This window comes from Thunnus albacares, chromosome 12, assembly GCF_914725855.1.
Source record: "Thunnus albacares chromosome 12, fThuAlb1.1, whole genome shotgun sequence".
Classification (NCBI taxonomy): Eukaryota; Metazoa; Chordata; class Actinopteri; order Scombriformes; family Scombridae; genus Thunnus; species Thunnus albacares.
In genome coordinates, this window is record NC_058117.1 from 1,767,947 (window position 1) to 1,777,006 (window position 9,060).

Below are 9,060 nucleotides of genomic sequence, written 5' to 3' on the forward strand. Positions count from 1 at the left end.
AAATATGAGTGTGGTCGTAACAGCAGGGTTCAGAAAATATGAAACAAATATTTTTTAAAATATTTGTATTAAACAAATATTCATAAAAAAAAAACCCACTAATTGTGCTTTGCTGAATAATGTATTTGTATACAGGAACATCCCCAGTCGGTGCTTAATGACACTTATGGCTTATGAATACCTCTTCTCATTCATTTCTAATGTTTACTTGTTAGGTCCTTCACACCCCAGAAGTATTGATGGCAGAATATGTGCTTAAGTCAGAACTCTGGATTTTCTTCTTCTTTGGTCTCTGTGATGCTTGACGAATTTCCAGTGCAGCGTAACACACATCTTCATCCTGAGATTTGACATTTGTTATTTCAAATCATGAACTTATACTATACAGATGTACTACTTTGATTTTGTATAATTCACTATGAAACACATTGGAGTGAGAATCAAGGATCGATGTTGTTGCTGTAAAACATCATATACTGTACGTGCAACGTCTTTCTCAATGTATAAATGATTAGTAATCATTAGGAATCATGAATAATTACTCCATTATATATAACTGTGACACTGAGTCAGTATGAACAACACCAAGGTCCCACCATTGAAACACCAAATGAAATGGAGCCATTATTCATATAATTAGATAACATATTTTATCTGAGACAGGATTTATACCTGTGTGACAAGTGAAAATGTTCACCATGAGAAAGTCACATACTTTTGAAAAATGATTCAAGTTTATACTGTAAATTACCAGATTTCCTGTTGTTCCTCTGGTGTCAGGTCTTTGTTGGTCCACTTGAGGTTCTTTAGCTGCAAACATGAATATAACATCATTACACCATGAAAACCAACCTCACAAAATACCTTAAAGAATATTAATTATTGTATCTAAAGCCAGTTATGAGGTTAAAAACAAGCTTTTAGATACAAATTTGACAATATCTCTGGATAACAAATAAAGCTACAAACATTTAAAGAACTAGTCATCAAAGTAATCTAATGAACTGAGGATAGAAGGATCAAGTGGATAAAAGTGACATACTGTACAGTAGGTACCTGTTTTCTGGCAGAGCTGATAAACCAAAAGAGAGGAGAGGAGAGAGGAGAGAACAGCCAGAGATGGACAGAGAGAGAGCAGCAGCGTCCAGCACACACCACAGTCTTGTTGGTGGGTTGAGGTTTGGTAATCTGGCTCACTGGAGTCTGAATCAAACACAAACCAGCGAGTGAATGTTTGTGATTCCAATGTTATAGATACATAATAGAAATTAAAACTTGTTCACATGTTTATTATAATTTATGTGAGCGGCAAAAAAAAAAAAAAAACATCGACCTTTATTATTTGAGCCCACACACTCTTGGTGCAGTATTGAGTTTGCCTTCTAGATACACTTTTTCACTTTGGCCCAGATTCAGATTTGCCTTTAGACTAAAGAAACAACCAGATTCACATCTACAATCATTCTAATTTGGCTTCTGTCTTAATTATGATTTATTAGGCCCATAAATGTCAACAGTAAGTGCAACAGGAAACTTTTTCCCCATTTGACCCTGTTATCTGCAAATGGAAAATGATCTCAAAACTCACTATGGATAAAAATAAAAATAAAATATTGGCTTTACATTTATCATGACTCATAACACTTCAGATCCAAGAGGTCTCTGATTTGGCAGGAATCCTTTGTAACAATGAAACAGCATTTCCTTCCAGATAGGCAGTTGTTTTACTCTGGATTCAACCTCATGACCAGCTAATGATGTTTGTATGTGCACTGTGACATCATGAAGGCTCAGCTACTTCTTATTTTTCAAATGCCCACATTAATGTAAGCCCACAATTTCTTGCTGTGTGGTGATTAGTTGGTCAAATGGTTAGATTTACTGTGTAGATAATTCACACATATAGAGAAGTCAGATGAGACTACTTACTGACTACGATCCTTGTGGCATTTCCATAAGTGTAAACATCTCTTTGATGAATTGTTGTCTCATCCGCCACCTTGGGCTGTTCAGTTCCACAGTAGTAGAGGCCCTCATCTGAGTCAGTGATGTTCACGATCAGCAGGTCGTAGGAGTCAGAGGATTCGTTCTTCACCAAATGAAAACGAGGGAATGGATTCTGAAGTTTTGTAGGGTCTATGTCTTGAATTTTTGTTCTCAGAACAAGAGAAGGCTGGTTCTCGTGAGAACAGTTCCTGTACCACACTATGAATACTCCAGATGATCTTTTGCAGTCACAGTACAGAGTGATGTTGTTTCCTGGTCTGACTGTAACCTCCAACACTGATCCAGAGATCCCATCATGACTGCAGGAAACAACTCCTGGAATACAAACACATCAATTAAAGCAGGTTGAAATGTTACAGTGCAACATTTCACGTTACAAAAGATGCAGGTTACTGATGAGTTAATTGTCAAAATGGGACCAATTGTAATGTAATCTTCAAAATGTAATATCAAAATAATTACCTAAGAGAACAAGTAGAAAAGCATGCAGCCCGTCCATGTGTGATGATGACCTGTAGCTGACAGGCAGCGACACTGTTCTTACTCACGGATGTCACGACCAACGCACACTTTTCCATTAAAGGAAATGTAAGTCATGATTGGCTAGTCTAATGGAACATCTTCTTCTGTGGTTGTTTTCTATTGGTGCAATGGTAAGTGTTGGTTTTTGCATTGATGTTAAGGTTAAAAATATTTCTTCAGAAGACACTTGAAGAAAAGTACCTGATAAAAACAACCACACTGCAAATTCCAACTGAGGAGCCAATACAGAAGTGCATTTTATACTTATGAATATACTGATGTACAGAGACAACAAATAGACCTTCTAATTAAGCAAAGGTATAAAAACATGAGGACACAGATATATAGTGCACTGTACAGCAGTAGTATTGTTAGACTCTAAATGGTCAATTTGTTGTCACTGTTACTCCAACAGGGATGTGATCCACTAGAGGGAGTGAAACACTATTGTCTGCTTATGTTTGCATTAAATTGATAATATCAAGCTAAAAGGCTGTAAAAGTCTTTAGGAAGAATGTTTTGGGGTAATGTCACAGTAGATGTAAATACTACTGTTTTTTACTGACTTTATTTTGTTTAAACGTTTGAATCCCTCTTTAATGAAAAACATCTGGACCCTTGATGAAACCTTTTTAACTGCATGGATCAGAAACCACTATTTGGACATGAGCTGCATGGTCATAACTTACAACAACTAACAACAAACAACTTACTCATTCTGAACTAATACAGTGCATACCTCTGTTTGTGCTCAAGTACACGCTGCTCATGTTTGTGTTGGTGTGCACGTAAGGTGTGATCTGCTCAGCAACCTGCTCTGTTGTTTAAAAATCACTCTGCTCACCACATACAGGATACACTGTGAAGAGTGAAACAGAGGTTTATGTCTTCATGAGATCAAAACATGTCTGTTGTGTTTCTGGCTGAGAGCATTTAGATGTTTTCATATTCAAGTACATTGTTACATGTTTTATTTTGCTCAATAATTTCTTGTTTTGGGTGAGAATCTGTGGAATTCTTCTTCAGGGATTTGGATTTTCTGGTCAAAACTAATAGAACAATATAATTATTTGTGTTAATATGAAGTTGAAGAAACTGTATTGAATTAAGAATGAAGATAATAGAAAATTTAGAATCAAGATGACCCCTTCTTGTCTAGTGTAGAGTAATGGGGACAACATGGGGTCAAACCTCCTCTGGTGCCTTTTTTGTTTCAATACTTAACATTTCCACTAGAGGTCAGGAGAGTTTCACATGCAGCTAATGTGACTATCTGTTCAGAGATAACACCATCACCATTTCTTTACCCTCCTCTGTTTACATTACATGTTTACCTCTACATTCTGGCTTTCTTGTATAGTATCTGCCTTAACAACACCCAGTTCAACAGTCAGTTGAGGTTTACTGTATACCATCGTAATGTGAACCGTTTTAGAGCATTTTTTCAGTTAGAATAATGTAATGATCAAGAGGAAAAAACAAAACAGACCAGATGGTTTTCTGTCATCTCTGGTTTGTGTGTGTGTGATTTGAAGAATGATCTGTTTTCTCAACATCTACAATGAACTCTGCAAAATGAAGCCGTTTGATACCTTCAGCAGGCCACTAATCTGCAGCCTCAGTCTGTCTGCATGTTGAGCTCTGCAGTCATATGAGGGGCTGTTTGTCATTGTGGGTTTCCTGTAAACCTTACTGATCTTATGGACTTCATGATGTGGCTTAACTGCCAACTGTGTATTATCTTGTAACTTCTTAAAAACTAGGTGGCAGGGCCATTCTGTGAACTATAACACATCTATTTCAATTAAAAAAAGAAGCTGAGGCAAATTTGGCAACAACAAACAATCTATCTAGAGGTTTGTGTGCATATCAGTTTTTAATCAGTTATTTAAAAGGTGGAAGGAAATAAAACACACAAGCTGCATCTATTCTGGGATGAATGAATGAATGAATTAAAGAAGGAATTGAGTCTGTGGACGTGTTTTTTCATTAATGACTTTGTGACATCTTTTATATCTTTTATATGTAAAAAGCCTTTTATTAATGCTTGTACATTCTTTAATTTCCAACATGTCTTGTTATTATTATTATTATCTCATCATTATTGTATATTTAAAAATTGTAATTTATGAATTTTAGTTGCCTCATTACAGCCCTGAAATGTTTCCATCCTGGTTCAACTGTGTAAAAAACTTTCTAACTTGATTTTGAAAATATATTAATAAAGTTTATCATTATTATTATTCTCTGTAGCATCTCCAACAAAACAAACTCCAGTGATGAAGACTCTGGGCTGGTGGCTAACTTGAGATAAAAACAGGAAATGTTCTGAAAACAGCGATCATGTCTTGTTACAGACAAACAGTCGTCACTGCTGATATGAAATGAAGCAGATCGATTTCAGTCAAATCATTGAATCTGAAGCAAATTGTAATCAACAGCCACAGACAGGTTTTATATTTGTGAGGTTTATTTGTTTATTTTCACAGCTCATCAGCGTTCGATATTTTATTTAGGTGGTGAAGGGAAATAAAATACACAAGATGTACAGTATCTAGTCTTATATTATTATCATTATTATTATTATTATAACAACAGCAACAAGAACAATAATACTATTACTACTACTACTACTACTACTACTACTACTACTACTACTAATAATAATAATAATAATAATAATAATAATAATAATAATAATAATAATAATAAAAATAACATATTTATTTATTTATTAGCACTTATCCAAACACAGTTACTTCACAGAAAAACAAACAAACAGCAATAACAGAATAAAAGTACTAAAAGAGCAACTTAAAACTAAGATAGCAAAACCCATAACACAGAATATAAACTAGAATCAGGTGAAATCAGAGAAGGTGATGTGATAAAAGTACATTTTCAATTTAAATTAAAAGGAAGCCACTGACTCAGCCTGCCTCATTTCCTCAGGCAGGTTGTTCCAGAGACTCAGGGCTCTTATTTCAAAAGCTCTGTTCCTCTCAATCTACAGCCGAGAGTCAGAACAGGTATAAGGCCTCTGCCTGAGGATCTCAAAGTGTGAGCAGGGTCGTATGGGAATAAACGATCTGAGATATATTGAGGAGTCAGACCATTTAGTGCCTCTTAATTAATTAAAAGAACCTTGAAATCAATTTTAAAACACACTGGGAGCCAGTGTAAAGAGGCTAAAACTGGGTTGATGTGTTCAAACCAGTTTACTCTGGTTCAAAGCCTGGCAGCTGAGTTCTGTACTGTCTGTAGCTGCTCTACAGTTTACTATCCAGGCATGTAAAAAGGCTGTTACAGTAATCCAGGTGTGATGACATAAAGCATGTATATTCTTAGAAGAACGAATGAACAAATGAACACAATGAATTCATATAAATGTGGTTCAGGCCACTAACAGAGGAAAATCCAAAACAATTAGAAACAATCAGAAACAGTTGAAGTGGAAGTATACAGTGGAAGCACTGATGGCTTCATGAACTACTAAATAATACAGCAAAACAACAGTTACTGTATATTTATCCTCATTGGAGAATTGACACAAAAAAGTAGAGTTTAGTATGAACTTTTCCAAACAAACAATTGCTTTCAACCTTCACAAAAAAGGAGGCTAGTTTATACATTCACATTTTCTCACAGGTCAGTTATTGATGGTAATGACTGTTGCTTAACTTTAAGCTTAATTACAGAATTGTCTATATGTATCACTACTAATTAATTAATTATACAATTTCTTGTCTCCATTTATACCCTGTAATAAATGATGGCAGTATAAGTGCTGAAGTCAGAACTCAGAGTTTTCTTCAGTGATGCCTGACAGGTTTCCAGTGCAGCATAACACACATCTTCACCCTATGATTTGACATCTGTTATTAGAATCATGAACATGTACTATACAGATGTACTACTTTGATTGTCTATAATTCAATATTAAACACATTGAAGTAATAATTGAGGATCAGTGTTGTTAGTGTAAAACATCTCATACTTTAAGTGCAAAAATGGAAAGATCTGTGTAATGAGGAATAAATTGAAACAAGCAAACCAATAAACATTTCTCATTGTCAGTATTACTTGTTATAGCAGGAAAAGCACATGTCTTTCTCAACGTATTAATGATTAGTAATTATTGGGCATCATGAATAATTGCCCCACTATATATGACTGTGCCATTGAGTCATTATGTACAATATCAAGGTCCCACCATTGAAAGACCAAATGAAATGCAGCCGTTATTAGTGTAATTAGATAACATGTTTTATATATATATATATTTTTATATTTTGCTTTTAGAAAGTCACATACTTTTGAAAAGTGATTCAAGTTTATACTGTAAATTACCAGATTTCCTGTTGCTCCTCTGGTGTCAGGTGTTAGTTGGTCCACTTGAGGTTCTTTACCTGAAGACATGAATATAACATCATTACACCATAAAAGTCAACCTCATAAAATACCTTAAAGAATATTAATTATTGTATCTAAAGCCAGTTATGAGGTTAAAAACAAGCTTTTAGATACAAATTTGACAATATCTCTGGATAACAAGTAAAGCTATAAACATTTAAAGAACTAGTCATCAAAGTAATCTAATGAACTGAGGATAGAAGGATCAAGTGGATAAAAGTGACATACTGTACAGTAGGTACCTGTTTTCTGGCTGAGCTGATAAACCAAAAGAGAGAAGAGGAGAGAGGAGAGAACAGCCAGAGATGGACAGAGAGAGAGCAGCAGCGTCCAGCACACACCACAGTCTTGTTGGTGGGTTGAGGTTTGGTAATCTGGCTCACTGGAGTCTGAATCAAACACAAACCAGCGAGTGAATGTTTGTGATTCCAATGTTATAGATACATAATGGAAATTAAAACTTGTTCACATGTTTATTATAATTTATGTGAGTGGCAAAAAAAAAAGACATTGCCATTATTATTTGAGCCCTTCACAGTACTCTTGGTGCAGTATTGAGTTTGCCTTCTAGATACACTTTTTCACTTTGGCCCAGATTCAGATTTGCCTTTAGACTAAAGAAACAACCAGATTCACATCTACAATCATTCTAATTTGGCTTCTGTCTTAATTATGATTTATTAGGCTCATAAATGTCAACAGTAAGTGCAACAGGAAACTTTTTCCCCATTTGACCCTGTTATCTGCAAATGGAAAATGATCTCAAAACTCACTATGGATAAAAATAAAAATAAAATATTGGCTTTACATTTATCATGACTCATAACACTTCAGATCCAAGAGGTCTCTGATTTGGCAGGAATCCTTTGTAACAATGAAACAGCATTTCCTTCCAGATAGGCAGTTGTTTTACTCTGGATTCAACCTCATGACCAGCTAATGATGTTTGTATGTGCACTGTGACATCATGAAGGCTCAGCTACTTCTTATTTTTCAAATGCCCACATTAATGTAAGCCCACAATTTCTTGCTGTGTGGTGATTAGTTGGTCAAATGGTTAGATTTACTGTGTAGATAATTCACACATATAGAGAAGTCAGATGAGACTACTTACTGACTACGATCCTTGTGGCATTTCCATAAGTGTAAACATCTCTTTGATGAATTGTTGTCTCATCCGCCACCTTGGGCTGTTCAGTTCCACAGTAGTAGAGGCCCTCATCTGAGTCAGTGATGTTCACGATCAGCAGGTCGTAGGAGTCAGAGGATTCGTTCTTCACCAAATGAAAACGAGGGAATGGATTCTGAAGTTTTGTAGGGTCTATGTCTTGAATTTTTGTTCTCAGAACAAGAGAAGGCTGGTTCTCGTGAGAACAGTTCCTGTACCACACTATGAATACTCCAGATGATCTTTTGCAGTCACAGTACAGAGTGATGTTGTTTCCTGGTCTGACTGTAACCTCCAACACTGATCCAGAGATCCCATCATGACTGCAGGAAACAACTCCTGGAATACAAACACATCAATTAAAGCAGGTTGAAATGTTACAGTGCAACATTTCACGTTACAAAAGATGCAGGTTACTGATGAGTTAATTGTCAAAATGGGACCAATTGTAATGTAATCTTCAAAATGTAATATCAAAATAATTACCTAAGAGAACAAGTAGAAAAGCATGCAGCCCGTCCATGTGTGATGATGACCTGTAGCTGACAGGCAGCGACACTGTTCTTACTCACGGATGTCACGACCAACGCACACTTTTCCATTAAAGGAAATGTAAGTCATGATTGGCTAGTCTAATGGAACATCTTCTTCTGTGGTTGTTTTCTATTGGTGCAATGGTAAGTGTTGGTTTTTGCATTGATGTTAAGGTTAAAAATATTTCTTCAGAAGACACTTGAAGAAAAGTACCTGATAAAAACAACCACACTGCAAATTCCAACTGAGGAGCCAATACAGAAGTGCATTTTATACTTATGAATATACTGATGTACAGAGACAACGAACAGACCTTCTAATTAAGCAAAGGTATAAAAACATGAGGACACAGATATATAGTGCACTGTACAGCAGTAGTATTGTTAGACTCTAAATGGTCAATTTGTTGTCACTGT

At 35.6% G+C, this 9,060-nt stretch overlaps 1 long non-coding RNA gene across 1 annotated transcript; it reads right to left on the reverse strand.

Moving 5' to 3' along the window:
- Positions 1-275: 275 nt before the first annotated feature.
- Positions 276-8,134, reverse strand: LOC122994321. Its single transcript, XR_006406567.1, has 4 exons — positions 8,057-8,134; positions 7,185-7,331; positions 752-810; positions 276-340 (listed from the first exon to the last, which is right to left on the reverse strand). It is a non-coding gene; the product is annotated as an uncharacterized LOC122994321 (long non-coding RNA).
- Positions 8,135-9,060: the final 926 nt, after the last annotated feature.